Source organism: Nannospalax galili, unplaced genomic scaffold, assembly GCF_000622305.1.
Source record: "Nannospalax galili isolate Female #2095 unplaced genomic scaffold, S.galili_v1.0 scaffold585, whole genome shotgun sequence".
Lineage (NCBI taxonomy): Eukaryota > Metazoa > Chordata > Mammalia > Rodentia > Spalacidae > Nannospalax > Nannospalax galili.
Genome location: NW_008354016.1, coordinates 970,200 through 989,889, shown reverse-complemented (window position 1 = coordinate 989,889; position 19,690 = coordinate 970,200). Strand labels below are relative to the sequence as shown.

The 19,690-nt window shown below is 37.5% G+C and overlaps 1 protein-coding gene across 4 annotated transcripts in view; it reads left to right on the top strand.

Moving 5' to 3' along the window:
• Positions 1–19,690, top strand: part of Nr3c2 (nuclear receptor subfamily 3 group C member 2) — a 373,979-nt gene that overhangs the window by 17,455 nt on the left and 336,834 nt on the right. The gene's annotated exons all lie outside the window — the stretch shown is intronic.

The window sequence follows — 19,690 nt, the reverse complement described above, 5'->3', positions numbered from 1 at the left end:
TTTCAGATTTTCAAAAAGATATACTTTATTTACTGTAAATTATGTCTTGGCTTTCCTTGTTGCAGATTGCATGCGGTATATATTTAGAAAAACAAGGAAGAGGTTTCAGATATGAGTGTAAAGGGTGGTTCTAACTTATGCAATGAGTACTTGTACTGGACTTTGCTTCAATTCTCTTTTTATTACATGGATGTGATAAGTGAGCCTTTGTGGAATATATAAAATATAAAACATTCCTAGCTACGTACGGTTCATTCCTTTGGCATCTAGGAATATATTGATATTTCCCTTCATTTCCTTCATTTTGTGGAAAATATATCCATCCCATTAATAGAATATAGGGTTTATCTGTAATCCCATATCTTTTACTGATATTTGTTCCCAAACTCAAAGCAAAAGCTTTTGCTTTGTGAATTCTTTTCCTTATCAGTGGCTCAAACCTTTTTCTTCTTGCTTTTATGGATGCAAACTTTCCATAAAGAATACATTCTTCACCGTACTCCATAGCCTGAAATATTTTATCATATTTCAGTGCTGTCTCTTATGTTCCAGACTCTAACACGGTCCATAAGATGGCAAGGCTGCCATCAAAACCAAACTCGGCATATGCTTTAATGTTAGTGCTTTTACCTTCGGTGAAGGGAATATTTGTACATGATGTGGGTATTTCCGTACGTGATGCTTTCATTCAGTCAGTCTGGGTGGTGTCTCTGGGTGGTTAGGCAACACTGGCCTGCTTGAAGTGCCAGCTCTGCTACTCAGGTACTCATGTCCTTGTGCACAGCTCTTCACCTCTCTGTGCTTTAATTTCTCACCTGCCAAAAGAGAATTAAACAGAACTATCTCTTATAGAGTGAAAACAACTCTGATAATTTGTGAGAACTGACTTTCATCCAGTATGTTAGCATGGATTATACACATTTTAGTTATTTTGAATAATTTTGTCATCTTTTCATATCTTTTGGGTTTCATAAAATAAAGAAAAAAATCCACAGTATTTTAAAGGAGTACTTGAAAATTTTAAGTATTTTCACAAGAAATACTTGATAATTTCTTGTGATTAAATTCTCAGTTTTAAATGATTGGATATATTTTCTATTATAATTATACTTTTTTAGTATTGAAGACCATAACTTAGAGAAGTTATTTTACTAGAAACACTAGAGCTCCAGCAGCTAAAATCATCCTTTTGTTTGTTTTGTACCCTGTTTCTATTATTTTAATAGTAGTCCTTATACTCAACTCAGAATTCCCTCATATATAGCATAATTTATATATGATATATGTAGTTATATAATAATGACATACCTATGTCTTTAACCATGGTCATGTGTAGCAGTGGCCACCCTGTATTTGTGGGCATTGATGCGTTGTCTCCTCATGAGTATTCAAAATTTTGTACATGTGTGTTAATATAGTAAAAGAGAATTCATTCTGCTTGTGTGTATACTGGTTTTGTGCCAATTAAGATTAAGTTTTTGGCCAGCTGTGGTAGCGCATGCCTTAAAACCCAGCTCAGGGAGTAGAGGTAAGTGGAGCTCTACGAGATCAAGGCCAAGGCCAGCCAGGTTTACATAATGAGTTTCATGCCATATGAGGCTACAGGGAGACCCTGTCTCAAAAGTAAAAAGAAAAAAACTAAAAGAGATTAATGTTTACATACTCTCGTGTGAAAATTTTAGTGTTGACATCTTATAGATTAATAGTTCTTTACAGCATTTTCTGGTGAATACCATCTAAGCCTATTTATTTTGCTCATTTCAAGACTATAGGCTCAAACTGGAGAAATAGTTAAGCTCTTAAAAGCCTCAAACTCATAATCTGAATGTCAAGAACAGGACAGGCTCAGTGATCAGAGGAAACTTAGGTCCTTTTCAAGATTTTAGTGAATGTATTATAATTAATGATCTGATTTCATCTATGCTTCATTATTAATCTCTTACCTTGGCCTCTTTTAGACAAAATCTTATTTTCCCCATTTTTTTCATTAATAATGATGAGATTCCATTTCAAAGAATGTTGACTAAATTAATGATTGTTAAGGATCAAGGCCTAGGTTTTAATAGTATCTGCTCTCTTTGGGTAAAACCCTATTGTTAAGATTTTAAAGTATGATTTGGGAATTTCTGAGACCTTTTCAAGGAGGTTCATGAAATCAGAAATCATCTGTGTAAAAGATCTTCTCAAAATGTAAGATGGACCAATGGATTTTAATATAATGATATATGAATAGTTTGTGGGGATTGTTTCAGAGTCCCCATTACAGCTATTCATGATTTCAAAGAAACTGCTCACTGTCAGTTTCACTGTGGTACCAAGGAATCATGCCTCCAATGATCAGAACAGACCTTTAAAAATTGTTTCAACATTTTCTAGCAAATCTGTGTGAGGTTCTTCATACATATGGAGCAAAATACATCATGACATCTTGAATGCAGATGTTAATATGTGAGAACCCTGCTCTTATATTAAGTAAGACAACAGACTTTGTAAAAGCAAAATGGAAAACTTCTTCACTGAAGTCCTTCATTTGGGGAAGTACAGTTATTTCTCATTAACTTGTGTTCATTCTAATATGCAATAATGTTTTCAAATGAATTAAAATATTAGTTTCTGTTTATAATTTAGTTTAGCTACAACTCATGCAAACCAAAGTTGATTGGCATCTTGGTACTTTGTTTCCTCTTTTGAAACACATGCTCTCTAACATCACCTGGCTTTGATCTTAGAATCTCCTCTCTCAGCCCACCCAGTGCTGAGATTACTGGCATGTGTTTTCTAGATATCCTTGGTACTTGTTAAGAGTCAAAGATATGTTGAGACATAGAATTGATAATTGCTGGTGTGTCCTATCCTGCATACCTTTGTATACTATTGGAGAAAGAGTATATTATATCATATTTTATATTAGCCTTACCGAGTATTCAAATAAGAAAAATGACTGTCACCTAGATTAATTTTTCAGACTGAAGAAAAGAGTAATGTCTATGAAATGTATGTTGTCTTTATTTTGGTATGCAGACATTCTGTTGCAGCAATGTTGAAAGTCGTTTGTGTTAATCATTGCCAGTGAAGAGACTGAGGACCAAATTGTAAAGTAAATTATGACAAAGCTACATGTAAGTCCTTAGGGTGGACACTGGACCTAGCTGTGTCATGTGGATTGGAGTTTCCCTGTCAGCCCTGATACAAACAATACTGTGACCTCAGGTGAGTCACAGACTCCCTGTGCCTCAATTCCTTCATTTTAAAGCAACTTGAACTCAAGGCTCTATAAAGTCTGCCAGTGAAGTTACTGAGGTTTTCTTTGAAGGATCAAAATAGTGCTCATCTGATCTCAAATAGCTTCTTTTACTCACATGCCCCTCTCAATATATTATTGTCTGGATAGAAAAATGTCTTTGCCTCTCACCATTTTAAAGTAAATATGAGGAGGGGCAAGCTCTCTTTCTACTTAAAAATCTGAATGAGTTTTGGTTTTTCCTCTTTTGAAAAGCAAATCTTTCCTTGTTATAAAATCTGACACCTACTATGAATTCCTAGTTCTTTGTATTTGCACTATTCCTCAGGCAAACAGGCTGTTCTGTTGACATAACACTGGCTGTTTATGGCGATAACCACAGTCACTTTTGTGGCTTCATAACACAGTGCTAACATTGACTTAGACTTCGAATATAAAGTTCACTCTTTCAGAGGGCAATATTCTGGCAGGTTTCAATAGGAATTTATAATAATTTACACTGTTTTTTCCATGACAAAAGAGACAGATTTAGTTAATAACGATTATTTTTATTTTTCAATTATCCTTGACTTTTCATTTGTTTGCTTGTTTGTGAAATTCGCTTTCTGTGATAAACTAGAAGTTTCAGAATTCAAGGAGTTGGTGACCAGGTTTGTCCTATGAGTAAACTTTCCAGATAAACTGTGGACATGTAAATGTCTTCATGTGCTACAAACTACAAAAGGATAGTGGGCTTTGTGGGAGTGTGTTTATATGTGAATATTGGTGCCTACTATAAAAAAAATCCATTACAGCTTTGGTTAGGACATTTGGGAAAGAAAACATGTAACATTCTCTCTTTATTATTTGTCACATAATATTTTGACTTTGGACTGACTAATGGTTTAGATTACATTAATGTATTTAGATTTTCTCCAGGTGAATCTTTTAAATAATGTTATTGAAATGATTTTACAATGAGACCTGCCTCTCCTGATGATTCAGTTACTTTACTTATGCTATTTCTGGGAAGAGTGGTGGTCATTTTATTGAAAAATTCTTAAGTACTTTATAATATACAAACCAGTCTGACAGGATGCTTTTGTAAGTACTTTTCATATCATAAATATCTTAGGTTTAAATTTCATCATATCCACCTTTTAAGCATCTAAAATAATTTATTGAGAGCTAGTTACTTCATACTTAAATATGAATGTTGAGACAAAGCCCATAGTTTCAGTTAGATAAATTCAAATTTGTCAACTTAAGTCAGTTTTCATCCTCATAATTTGCTGAAACCGGAAGTGGAGATTTATCGTTTATAGATTTGATACCTTTTGCAATATTGAAATTCCGGGTGTGTCCAACCTTTTTTGTCCTTGCGTGACAGAGTGATAGCAGATGTTATATTGATACCATAATTTCAGAGCAGCACTTGACTTCCCTTAATGCTTTGATAACCTTATATTTTGTCTCCAAAATAATGGTTTTTCTGGCTTTCAGCCTATGCTTTAGTTCCTTACCACTCATCCATTAATAAAAATCAACTGTGCTACTGAATTTTGATTTTATTTTTTTTACTAAATTCAAATCTAAGGAAACTATGTGCTTCCTGATGATGCTTAAATATAGGTATTAATTTGGATGATCTTTATGGATAGCATTCCAAACTTTATTAATGAAAAGCAAGGAAAAATGAAAGTGTGTTCAATGGATATTGTATTCACTGGATAGTCTTTGGGTTTCTGGTTTTAAATTTGTGAAATAATGGGCTTTGCTTCAGTTTCCAGAATTTTATTTTGTTCTTTATATAGCAGGTTAATGATCAAGTGAACATATAATTATAAATAAACATTTGCTGCTTAACTGGTGTTCTAGAAACTTCTGGGTTGTTAGTGGTATGACCAAAGTCAAAATTTCTATCTTGAAAAGAGGTAGATATTGTATGTATTTTATAGTAGAAACAAAAACTGTATTCAAGGAAAGAAATAGGCTAAACAAAACATAATTTGAATACTTAAAAAGTTAATGCCTTAGGGAGCAAATGTGAGGTAACAACTAATGATCTGGATTCATATAATTTTGGCTGTGGCTTAACTTTACCACTGCTAAGGACTTCATTGGTAGGTAACTTCACCTTATGTGTTGTTGAGATAAAGATATGAAAAACTGCAATGTGAGATGAAGTGAAATATAGTTTGTAAGAAACAAAATCAGTAGGGTCAGGGGGGAGATGATATGGAATAATTCTAGGAAATGGAGAATTGAGGGAAATGGTCAGATTTGTGTTTTTCACTTAGTCTTGGAAAATTTGTGAGGGGCAGGCACCATCTGGTGGAGGGAGTATTGGAGATTTGTAGAAAACAAGCTGTGTTGCTAGTGGGGATGTAGTGATTGGAGAAAAGACAGCTTGGAACAGGTTATTTGGAAACAGAAGGGAGTTGAATTGAAAATCACAGTAAGAAAGTGGTACTTAATTCAGTAGGTAAGGAGGAGTGTTTAAAATGTCAGCAGAAACAGGAATCAGGAAGCGAGGTGAACTGCAGTGTACTTGGGGAGACCTTAACTGAGCAGAAGCACAAAGAACCTTGTAAAGAAATCAATGTAACTGTGGGAGAGCAGGAGCTTCTGTCTTTGGAGCATGGATGTCAGCAGTAAAGGAAAGAAGGGGATGTATTTGAGATATTACAGAAGAAACCATTGTAGAAATGATTTTGAGTGGGGTGTGAGTGGGTTATCGTGTATATATGTTTGTGCGTGTGCACATCTGTGTGCATGCATACAGAGGCCAGAGGTCAACCAGGTGTGTCATTCCACAGGTTCTATCCACCTTGTCTTTTAAGGCAAAGTCTCTCACTGCCTCAGGACAAGCTAGGCACCAGCAAGCCCCAGGGATCCACTCTTTCCACCTCCCCACTGCCGGGATTAGGGGTATGTGCCACCATACCTAGCTTTTTAACTTTTTTTACGTGAATTCCTGAACTTAGTCTCAGGTCCTCATGCTTGTACAGGATGCATTTTACAGACTCAACTATCTCCCCAGCCCCCAAACTGACTTTTAATATAAAAATTTTATTCCAAAGTGATAAAAATTTACACAAAAATGAAAGTTCATTATAAGGAACTCCTGAAAATAAGAACATTCTTTGTATAACTGCAATACTAATCAAAAATAAGAAAGTAGTCTTGATAAAGTACAGGTATGTAACTCTGAGACCTCAGCCTAGGTTTTCTAGTTGTCCCAATAATGACTCTTAGCAACAGAATCCAGTTCAAAGTTGAATGCTGTGTTAATTTGTCATGCTTCTTTTGATCTAAAATGATTCCTCAGTCTTTTCTAGATTATGTGTTCTTTTAAAATATATAATCGTGCCTATTAATTTTGTATGCATGTGATTTTTGGTATATGTCTACATTGATTAATTAGAGTAACCAAATCTACCTTCTTGAACATTTATCACTTCTCTATGGCAAAAGCATGTGGATTCTTTTCTCCTGCCTTTTTGAGATATGCAGTACATGATCACTGTCGAAGGTGAGGCACCTAGCTGTGGACCAGCACTTGAGAACCTCTTACTCAGATAACTGACTGTAAAGTCGAACCTGTTGACTAATCTCTCCATTAGTCAACCTCTGTCTGCCCTCTCCAGTCTCCCCAAACCAACGTTCTGCTCTTGACTTCTGTGAGAACAATTATTAGCTTCTACATTGAGTGAGATCATGTGATACTGGCATTTATGTGCCTGGCTTAGTTCACTTACACAATCTTCAGTTCAGTCCTTGTTGCAATGACAGTATTCTTGCTTCTTAGGACAGAATCATCCCCCTGTATTCATGTATCCTATTTTCTTTCTCTAGCCTTCCATTGAGTTGATGGACACCTAAGCATGTTCCACTGCTTGTCTGTTGCGACTACTGCTAGAACGGTGGGAGTGCAAATGTTTCTTCAACACAGTGAATTAATTCCCTTTGGATATATATGTAGACTTGAAATTGCTGGATCAGAATGTAACTGTACTTTTATTTTTTAGAAAACCCAATATTCCATACCATAATGGCTATATTAATTTACATTTCTGTAGTGTCCAAGGGCCCATTTTCCTTCATCCAGTCCCTGCATTCTAACTTGTCTTTTATTGTCTTCCTACCACATACATTGGAGGAACTTCATTGACTTCATTTCCTCTAACTAGAGTGTGCGCCTCATGAGGCCCAGGACCCTGTCACCATTTCCAGAACACTAACTAGACTCGAAAGCGTATCAGGTTCACTCTCTACATTCATTAAATATGGATTGGGCGAACTAATTATAAGAGGGATCTGAGGGTGGTTATGCATATAGAATGATTAGGTAAATATTTGTGATTATAAAATGACACAGAGAATTCTGTTGAGCTTAACTAAAAACTTGTGATTCCTATCAGCATATTTTGGAGATTTTCACAAATAACAAAAATGTTCTTGCTTTTCCTCATTTCATATAATAAAGTATATGTTTTGCTAACTGCACAATCATGTACCACCACCTAATCAAGATACAGAACAATTGTCTTACCCTCCAAGTTCCCTTCTGTGTCCCCTCCTTTCTAACCCCTCCCTTCCCCCTCAAACTCTAGTGACCATATCTCTCTCTCTCTCTCTCTCTCTCTCTCTCTCTCTCTCTGAGCCCAATTAGTATATATTACCTGTATGTACATGTACTTAGGACTGATCACTTAGGATTGGATAACCCAACAGAGGTTTGTGCCTGGAGAAAACTGATTCTTCCTCCCTTAGCAGCCATTGACTGCTTGAAGCTCTTCATCTAGGGGTGGGGTCTTGTAAAGTTTGTCCCCATTCATGTTGGCATGTCCATTGGTGTACAGGCAGCTGTACTGTTGTGATTTCATGGATACAGCATCCCTGCCATGTCTAGAAGATACTGTCTGGCAGCAGGAGTCCTAGTCTTCTGACTCTCACAGTCTTTCCACTCTCTGCTCTGTACTGTTTCTTGAGCCTTAGGTGTAGGCCTGTGTCGGAGGTATACCAACTGAGGCTGGGTACCTTGTGGTCAATTATTCTCTGCATTTTGACCAGTTCCAGATCTCTATAGTAGCATCTCCCTGCTGCAAGAACACCTTATTTGATGAAAAGAGCATTTATCTATGGGTATAAGGATAAGTATTGAGTACACAGTTAGAAGCTATGTTGATTTAGGGAAATGGCAGTAGTAGGCTCACATCAGGACCTCTCCAGCCATAGGTAATTGGCTAAGTTAACAGTGCCAGGCATGAGTTCCCTCCTATTGATCCAGTCCAATTAGATAGCTTTTGATTACCCTGAGTTATGAGTGCCACTAAAGCACCATCAGGGGTATATTTTGCCTAGATTTGCATATATGTGTAATAATATTTCATATAGCTCTTTGATTCTGGCTTGTTTTTCTTATCATAATGTGCTTGGCATCCATCTGTACTATTTCATATATTAGGAGTTTCTTAGTAGTAGTTCATTTATGGCTGAACCACATTTTGTCCATCTGTTTACCTGTCAGTAGACATTTAGTTTGTTGACAGTTTGAGCCGCTATAAATAAAGTAGTGTAAATGTTGACATGCAAGCCCCTACAGGTTATATACCTTATTTTTTTCTTTAGTAGTTACTACAAGTGGAACTGGCTAGATCAGAAGGTAGGTATGAGTTTTCTAGATTGGTTTTAACATTTTACATTCCAACCAGCAGTATATATGACTTCCAGCCCTTGATGGAAGCACTTAGTCACTGGTTTATTTTTGTTGTTGTTGTTGTTGTTGTTGTTGTTGTTGTTTTACTGTGGATGTTATAATGTAATAGCTGCTTAGTGATGTCTTACTGGCTTAAGTTGGCATTTCCCTGATGTGTAAATGTCACTGCACAGTTTGTCCTGTGTTTATTTACTATCCATATGACTTCTGGTCATACCTGTTCAGTCTTTGGGCCATTTTTATGAGATTACTTTCTTTTCTTTCCTTTCCTTCTTTTCTTATTGTGTTTTATCATCAGTGTATTTAAAGTTTATTTTCATTTGATATGTATAAGTGTATCACCTGCATATATGTAAGTGCACCCATGTCATGCAATGTTCTTGAGGTCAGAAGAGGGTGTCAGATCCAACTGGAGTTACAGACAGTTGTTAGCCACTGTGTGGGTGCTGGAAATGGAACCTGCTGCAAGAACAGTCAGTATTCTCAACAGCTAAGCACCTCCCCAGCCCATATTTAAAGTTTTATTACACTTTAAATTTGTATATCCGTGGTATGGGGGTTGTCTGTGCCATGGTACACTTGTAGAGATAGGAGGACAACTTGTCGGAGTTGCTTCTCTCCTTCCACCATATGGGTCCTGGGGATCTACTCAGGTTGTCAGGCTTAGCTGACAGGTACCTTTACCTGCTGAGCCATATTGTCTGCCCAATCAGTGTATTTTAAATGTAAGGTTTTTGGTACAGTTTTGACTCAGAACTAAGAAAAGACAGAGCTATTTAAAATTCTTTATTGTCAGTGTGTGACACATATATACCCCTCACATACATGCACGCACATACACTCCATACATACACTCGTGAAGACATACACACACAAAATGGAAAAAGCAGAAGTCTATATTGTCAGTAGGTAAAACGATAGGCAATTTTCAAACCATTTAGGACCTGCTATGTTCTTTTTTTAAGTTTATTTTATTTTTATGTTATGTATCTAAGTGTTTTGCCTGTGTATGTATAAAGCATCAGATCATCTGGAATTGGAGTTACAGATGGTTTTTAGCCATCATGTTGATTCAGGGAACTGAACCCATCCTCTAGAAGAGCAGTCAGTACTCTTAACCACTTGCTCAGCTCTCCAGTCGTCCCCCACCTCCACACCACTATGTTTGTAATGTGAACAAGCCAAATGAACATGAAACAGGCCCAGTGTCCTACAGTATGTCTGCCTAGTTGAGTGTGCGTACAGCCTTTCCCTGTTCCCTAACTGTGTGTTTGGTTGTGTGGTGCTGATAAGTATTATTACCAAAGATTGGAAAAGGAAGAGTTCTGTGTGGGCTGGAAAGTCAAAGAAGCTTTCTTTATATGGGAGGTGAGATCCAGATGACATTTGAAGATTGGTATTTGGCTGTGAGTGGGGAGGATATTCAAGGATAAGTAATAGCACAAAACTGAGGGAGTAAATAGCACAGACAGAGCCTACTAAGAGGGGTCAATGGTATTTTAGGGAAATTAGGTTATCGAAATCTGTGACTGCTGAAAAGAAGTCCTGAACTTTATGAAGTTTGGAAGTTTGGATATGAAGTGTCCCTACAGGCTCATATGTTGAGGGCTTTGGGCCCAGCTATTGGCACTGTTTCAGGGAGGTTCTGGAAAAGTTAGAAGGTGGGTCGAGGTGAAGGAAGTGGGTCACTGGCTTGTTTTTAGGGGTCATATCTTGTCCCTGCCCCTTTTTTTCTGTGTATCTGTTTTGGCCTTCATGAGGTCAGCTGTCTCTCTGCCATGCCCTTCCCAGCACAATGGACCAAAGCCTCTGAGGCTGTAAGCACAGTCTTTCCTGTTTCAAGCTCTTTCTGTTAGGTATTTTCACATTCACATAAGACTAGCTGATACACTGTTCATGTAGCATGATCAACATTTTTTAAATATAAGAATGGCATGAAGGAGCAAAAGGATTAATCTGGTAAGGGCACTAGGAGAGAGGGATTGAGCAAGAAACAGTCTGAGTGGCCACCATATGGGTAATTCAGGTAGGATCAGGGTCAGGTTGGTGGGCAAGGGGTAGATGCTAGTGGCAGTTTAGAAGAGCAATTGATTGAATGACCGGTTATTTCACTGACCCTTAACCTGTTTCTATTGTACCACTAAGCTATGTTTGTTAATACTACCACAAAAGTAGTTTGTCCAGGAGCATTGGAAAAAAGAATATAGGTGTTCACAGGAACAATAGAAACTTTTAAACAGAATTATGGCATTAATATCAAACAAGCCTAATATGTTTTGTTGTTTGGATGAAGGTAAAACTCAGTTTCTGCACTCAAGTAGAATACTTTTCATTAGGCCACAGGAAAGGAAAGACTCCTAAGAAATGGGAACAGGAAGCACCAACTACTCGTTCTGCAAAGCTAGAAGACAAACAGGAGGAAGATTATGTAAATGAATTAGTAATGGTGACACGTGGAATTCCAACATGCACGTTAAGAGATGAAGGAGCAGAGCTTCAGCTTGCTGGGAGTCTTTTCCTTGTGTCCTTAAGTAACTGGCATTTGGATTCAGGATGCTCTTTCCAAAAGTGGAAATGTGTTTATTTTCCTCTATCATATGATAGAGTTTGTATTTACTTAAAACATACTTCTCTGAGTTAGGGATGTTGCTCAATTGGTAGAGTCCTTGCCTACTATTCCCAAAGCCCTGGGTTCAATCCCCAGCACTACACAAACCAGGCTTGCTGGTTCATGTCTACAATCACAGCACTCAGAAGGCAGAGGCAGGAGAATCCAGAGTTCAAGTCATGCTTGCTGCATAGCGAGTTCCAGGCCAGCCTGGGCTACCTGAAAAAAAAAAGTGTTTGGAGAGAGATTCCAGGTGCACAGTTTGGCAGTGTGGAGGTTACATGGGGCAGTCATGCTGTAGTTCACGCCAACTGAATTTTTTGTGTGGATGTAGCTTATGTTCAGAGAACCTTTCATTTTTCAAAAATGTGAGATACAACCAAAGAATTTATTGGTCATAGTACATATACTACTTTTCCTCCATTCCTTTGTCATTTTCAGACTCAGTGGAGGTGAATGTAGGTGAGTTTTTCCTTTAAGATTTTTGGATGCATTTTTCATTTTCTTTATGTAACAGAAATATGATCATTTGGCTGACATATACCCTTTATTTTGGACTCTGTTGCTATGCTTCAGGTGAAAATAGCATTTTCTCCCTTCGTAAGTACAGTTTTTTAGGGGAACTCAAGAGATTGACAGATGCCAGGAGTAGCAGATGGAGAAGTTGGAAACACTGCAAGCTTTCATTGTGATACCTAGGACCACTAGGTCTTCCATCTTACAGAGCTTGTGAACCACTTGGAGCCATGGGTGGTGCTTAGACACCCATCAGCAGGTACCCACTGCTTCTGAGCTAACGTACACTTTAAAAGCTGAAGATTTTCAAAAAAGCATAATTGCCTGAACTGTGTTTTTTCTGAGGGATTTGTGGCCAGTACCTGAGAGTGGTTAAAGTGAAGAGAAGAGATCTCACGTGAACACAGCCTTGCTTCTGTGGCTTCAGAACGCTGATAAAATGGGCCTTAAAAAAGTGAATTCTTGCCAATTTTATTTTAGTAGGAATAAGCAGATTCTAGTAGTCTGAGGGTTTTAAGGAATGTAGACATAAAACAAGATAAAAGAAAAATTAATGGGGAATGTGAAGAGAGTTCCCTGTCAGAGTCGATCTCTTCCAAAGATAAAGCTGATATTGAGTCTGCCAGCCCCAAGTTATTTTAAGACTTTGAATTAATGAAGAACGATCAGTTTTTTCATCATATTATTCTTAGACAGTGTGTTATGATGTGCTTGATACTTCCTTCATTTGCTTGCCTTTAAAAGGGTTGCCCATTCCTGAGTTCTGCCCAAGAGGAAAAACCAAGACTATTTTAAGATAGAAAACATGGAGATTTTAAAAAGAGGAATTCTCCACTACCTATAAATAACTATATGAAATGCTGACTCTGTTTACTAAACACCCTGTAATATGTAATAAACAACATTGTATATCTAAAGCACTTGATCCAAGAAGAGTTCTGGAGATGGGCAGTAGTATTGGTTGTGCAGCATTATGGATATATTAATACCATTTAAAAAAGAGAGACATTGATAGATTTTATGCATGTTTTTATTAAAGTAAAAATAACACTTAAAAATTGGAATACTTTATATTGATGAAATTTGAAATTTGACACATAATAAAAGATACCAGGGTGAACTGAATCCTTGTAAGTAGAGACCCATCTGGGACTTGTCTTTGACCTTCCCATAGGGTCTTCTAGGTCCAGTGCCACATATGAATTCTGTTTCATTCAACAAACACTTACTAGAAGTATAATCTGTTGCAACACATTCCAGACAGAGTAGTAGCCAGAGCAGAGAATGAGAGATTCCTTATCTTTTAGGTATACCAATCTAGGCCCCATCAAGATCCCATAGCAGAGCTGATTGTGGTAGGTATTATCCTGGAGATACTAGCGAACACCTGAGAACATGGGTATGGAACTCTTATGAGTGAACTGTTAATTTCATTACTAAAAAATACAATGACCATAAATGAATTTAATGTGATTTGTGTCTTTATTTGCAAATTGCATGGGAACGCCCCTCTATGTAATAACACAGTATCTTGGCTCACAAAATGGAAAACTTTACAAGTGCTAGACTCCAGATCTCAGAAGATGTCAGCATATAGATTTGCCTGTTCATTCTTGGAGCTTCTGTCCTCGCATTCAGCTTTCCTGTCAAGGACTCTGGCCAGTAGCTCTCTGACCTGTAGTTTTATTATTCATTGATCCTGGTACAAGGGTCAGCCTCACCCTTGACAGAGTATGACTGGGGTGGTGGGGTCACATGTCCAGCTTTGAGTGGAGGCAATGTGTGTATACTTGAATGTGTGTGTGCCTGTGTGCACATAGGTGGTCAGTGCATGGCTTCATCTACTTACGTGGACTGAGAACACAGGAAGATGGTTCTCCAAAAAGTCTAAAGTAATAAAATTAGTGTTCTCTATATGATTTCAAATATTGCTCACATAGTCAGTTATTCATTATTCCTTACGTTTTGGTCTTCTGTTGCTTATAAGACAACTCCACAGACTTAGTCATAAATTGCAGAAGTGTATTTTGGGTCATGGTGTTGGAGGTAAAATGTTGAACTGCCTTGTCTGTTGGTGGCCTGCTTCCTTGTCTGAAGGCAGCTGAGAACAACATAAGGTGAGACACTGAGAGGTGGGGTGTGTGTGTGTGTGTGTGTGTGTGTGTGTGTGTGTATGTATGTATGCTCTCAGTTGCTGGTCTCTCTCCCTCTTCTTATAAAACCAACTGTATTCAATCATGGAGACACTACCCTGATGATCTAATCTAATCTTAACCACCTCACAAAGGCCTCACCTCTAAACACCATAGTCCAATTAAGTTTCTACCCTCTTAATACCTCACAATGGTCATTAAATTTCAATACATTCAAGGAGGGGGGATGATTCAGTGAGTAAAGTGTTACTGTGCAAGCATGAGAAACTGAGTTCATATCTCCAGCACCCACATAACAGCTTGGCATGATGGTACAGGCCTGTAACCCCAAGAGACTAAGGAAGATAGCCAGTGTCAAACTTTGACCTCGACCCCTCCCAATACACATGTAGAGGCTAGTGCACTCTCACACATACATACACATACCCATATACCCCACCCACAACACACACACACACACACACACAATCTCAATATGTTCAGTACCCTTTGGAAGACACCCTCAAACCATATCCAGACTCTTACAACTTATTTAAATAGAAAAGTTGACCCTATTGCTTGCTTCTCTAAGCATTACCATCAAGATTTTATCATTATGAAAATGAAACACCTAGTAATATTGCCATCTTGTGTAGAACAGAAAGTTTATGATTAGCTAAAGCAAGACTTTACAGGGAAAAGGATCTGATTCTCTTTCACAGTATGCATTTACTCATGAGAAAATTTGGTGAAACAGTAGCAGAATGTCTTCTAAGAACAGGGTACTATAGCTTGGTCCTTATTTTTTGATACATAGAGAATGTTGGCATTGGCAGTTCAGAGAGACTCATTAAATTTACCTCATGAATACATATGGCTCCAGACCATCCAAGTTTGTCATTGTTGTCTACCTGGAAGCACCAAGGAGATTCTTACATCATGTTTTCTGACCTGTTGCCTGTGCTGTTTTTGTGACAAATGATCTTTCATGAGTATTGGAGTATTACCAACATAATGAACTTGTATCTGTCCACCAACACAAAGCATATACACATTTAATTTTGTATATGGCTTCTGAAGATTCATGTATTACTTGTCCACTGAACATTTTGTTACTCCATGGGTTCCAGGTTAATATCCAATCCTCTTGGTCCTTGTTAAAATATAACTACATTACAGGAAAAAGACCACAGTGATCAACTACCAATAGATCACATCCACTTAAGAGTGCACTGATTATTTATTTGTCCAACCATAGTGCTAGGTTATACATTTGTTCACATCATCTGATAATGTGTGGCGCATATTTGTGCACAGTGGTGATCTAGATTAAAGAATCTCATGAAATATTGGATACTCAGAGACACAAAGAGATCAGAGATATAGCTGAAAAAGATGAGGTTCGGAATATTTGCAGATGTTGACACATATAGAGAGCACCTTCTCTAGGGAGGACAAACTCAAGAGTGAGGAGAGTGTTGGTGCACTGTAGAAAATATAAGAGATGAATGCTTAGAGAATGGTGCAGTGCAGGAAGGACAGCTCTGGCTGGTATTTCCCCTCACTTGTAGCCGGACATTGAGCATTTTCCTTGACCCAGGAATGGGTTTCTGTATCTATGAAATAGTGACAATAGTAATTTTTATCCCTATGGCTCCTGGTAAATTGTTCTGTGATCACTTATATAAAGTGGTGGCGTATAGAGAATACTTAATACAAATTTTATTTCTTATTAAGTTCAATTAAAGTTTAACAGAATATGAACAAATGAGATGTGCATTGGTTAAATAATCATTCATATGAGAGTGTGATCTAAGAGATTCCATCATGGAAAGAATTAGCAATATAGTTTTAATAGATTCAACCAGACAACTAACATTATTTCAGAGAGGAAATCCTTCCAGTTCTTTGTGCCCTCATGAGATAATTGAGAACTCTGTTCTTTGAATTACATAATAGAGATCACTGTGAAGATAACAGTGATTTCTCAACTTTTTCCCATCGATAGAGATGAAGGTTAGTATTCACATATATCACATACTCTGTGTAGATATCATTTATAAGCATTGTGTGGGTATGTATGGAAGTACAGCAGATCATACCATAAGCTTTCGTTTTGTGACATTCATCAAAATCAACACTCCTGCATGAAAATATGGCTCAGTATAACTTGCTTATGAATGACTCTGGCATATGCGAGACAGGCTTGCACAGTGATGCACTGTGATGGTTTTAACCTCTGTGTCTTCTGTCATTTAAGAAAACCATTGGACTGCAAAGGACAGAGTGGCATTAGTACAGTAAGAATTTTGTAAACCACTAATAAACTTCAGTATAATAACACTAACAAATTATTTTTCATACAGCTCACACTGTTCATGTCCTCTTGAGTAATGCTTTGATTCTAAGGACCTTCGGTTAAAGGAAAGCCCAAGAAGTCAGTGAAGTGTCTACAGTCTCTCTGTATTCCTACACGGTTAAAAATCACTAAATTATATAAATGTTATTCCAGTGTAAAACCTGGTAAGCAGAAGATAGCAAAATCTATAGTTATCTTTTTTTTTGACAAACAGAAAACCTAACAATAACAAAAATGGAAGGAGAGCTTTAGATCAGCTATGAAAATCCTACAATCTCTGTGGAGGGACAGCCTGTGGGAGCTTTGACTCTAGGTTTATAAAAGGAGGAGTATTCTAATTTGAGATGCCTTTGATGGGACAGTAACCAGAACATAAGTGTTTCAGATTAGTATGTTTTTTTTTTTTTCCTGAGACTGAGACATCGTATTGTAATAAGTCAGCATATGTTGCTGTCTATCGTAAAACCTACATGGAGATGAAAATGTGGTATGTCAAACCACCTTGAGTATGAAGTCTTTACTGTGCTTAAGATGAAATGCCAGCCCATACACAGATCATTTCCCATGGCTCAAAGAGAAACACAAACACACACACACACACACACACACACACACACACACACGCACGCACGCACGCACGCACGCACACACACGGACCATGGAGGAAATGCACACATTTTGATTCTGCAAAAATTCAGAAAAGCCCCTCCATACCAAGCAGAGTTAAGATTAAAAGATAGGAGATTCTGAATAGGTTGGTTTCTCTATACCAAGAGTTAATCCAGATTCATAAGAATACAAAAACGTCTAGTAGTGGAGAGAAACAACAAGCAAAGACAGGAACAGAAGTGCAGAAAAATTAATGCAGAATGTGTAAAATTCTGCAAGAGAAGAGATAGAAAGGAAGGCAACAAACTGGTGTGATGTTTTATTTTACTGAAGGGAGAACAACTTCTGGGTTCTTCATTGAGGACATCATTATTGGGTGTCCTTGAGGAGTGAGAAGAGACAGATGGTTTGGACACTTGTGCCACCACACAGAAGTCATGTGGCTATTCCAGGGCATGGACTCTCTAGACGGATGGCCTTGTTTGAATCTCAGCTTTGCAGCTTACTACCTCTGTGACCTTGGGCCAGTTGCTTAAGGGCACAAACTTTCTGTGACTCGGTTTTCTCATCTGTAAAATGGTGACATTTATATACAATACTAAACAATTTTTACAGGGTTCATTGCACTAGCAAATGTGAAGTGATTAGGAAAGTACTTGTGAATTCTAAGCCCTACACACGTATGCTTGCTTATTACTGTCTTCATATACCTCAAAAAGCTTATTTCCTAGCACTATGCCATGAGTAAATCATTATACATGTGGACAAGTACTTACATGTAATGTAAGCAACAGTTTTATCCCAGTGAATTAGAGATCAATCAAATATTGCATATTAATTTTTTCTTAGTGTTTTTGAGGTCTCACTCTATAGCTCAGGCTGGCCTGGAAGTCACTATAGCCCAGGTTGCTTCCAATTTGCAATCCTGCTGCATCACCATCAAAAATGCTGAGATTACAGGTTTCTATTACTAGGCTTGGCTAAAATTCTCTCCCTGATGAGACTGAACCAGGTTTTTATTACCACACAATACATGCAGCCAACTCTATGAAGAAAATATATGGGTAATCATTAAAAAGTAGTTTTTCTATTTAACATAATATACAGCTCTGTATATAGAATTTGTACATACTTATGCATGTGGATATTTTGCCCTCAGTGGAAAGAAATATGTACGTTTCCTTTCTTAGTGGAAGGAAAATACTTCAAATCCATGGTGTTTATCCCCAAGTAATAGAATTAGTGATTTGTTAATTTTTCTTTCTTATATTTACCATATTTTCTGTAACAAGAATGTGTAACTTCACAGAAAAATGTTGAGAGAGCAGCAGTGTGATTTCATGAGAGTATAATACATCTCTTCCATGTAAGACTAGGATCATTTTTACCTCCAGGTGGTGCCACCATTTTCAAAGAAGGAAGGGATTCTGGGCTGGTGAGTGCTCCCTTCAGTTTTGATCTTGGCTTGATGGTAGGTTTGCCCATCAGGCCCTGGAAGGCCTAGGTGCTGGGGCCCTGTGTGTGCCCTCTCAGAACGCCACTCCTTTTCTTGTCAGCTCTTGCCTGCCTCCAGGTTCTTTAAGGCTGCGGGATCACTGATTGTAACATCTCTTAAACTGTTCGAGAGCAAATCAAAGTATGATGATTATAATTACCTGAACAAGCTAGCAGGATGAAGACAGCAGGGTTTTCACAGTACAATTTATTTCCTAAACTAACGGAGCAACTTTAAGAACTGTTAGGACAGGCTAGAAGTACTATATGAGAAAATCCTCATCCTCACATGTGTTTCTCCTTTGCCTTAAAGATGTTTCTTTTCCTCCATTGCACAAGTTTACCAGGCCCGAGATTTGACCTCTTCAATCTCTGATCCTGTAAGAAGGGACCTTTCACACACTTAGATTATTTAGATTAGATGGGCTGTCTTTTGGGTTTTTGTTTGTTTCTTTGTTTTCATCCCCTTTCTATTTTTTTTCAACTTCTTGAAGCAGGGTCTCCTGTAGCCCCAGTTAGCCTAGAACTAGCTATGTAGACCAGACTGGCCTCAATCTCACAGAGATCCTCCCGACTCTGCCTCCTGAGTGCTGGGATTTAAGGCCTGGGCCACCACGCCTGGTCCAACCTGTCAATGTTTTAAAGTTTTTGTGTTTTCACATACTGACCCATTAGCTTTCTGAAGAAAAGTGAATTGAGTAAACTGGAGAAGTTTTATTTATTAATTCATATTAGGTGAATCTTTGGAAACTTTGCAAACCTGAATTTTTTTTGTATTATCATCAGTTGAAAAATGTTTCAATGGTTTGTTTTAAGCATATCATGAAATACTTGATAAAAAAATTTATTTTAAAAAGTTTTGTAATATTTAATAACTCATGATTTTTTAAAAATTTCATAAGTAATATTTAATAACTCATGATTTACCATTGATCTCCTCAGTCAATAGTACATGTATTAAGACTGTAATGATTATAGGAAGAGTCACTTACGTTATTATATATTTATAATTTGTTCAACTGATGATAAT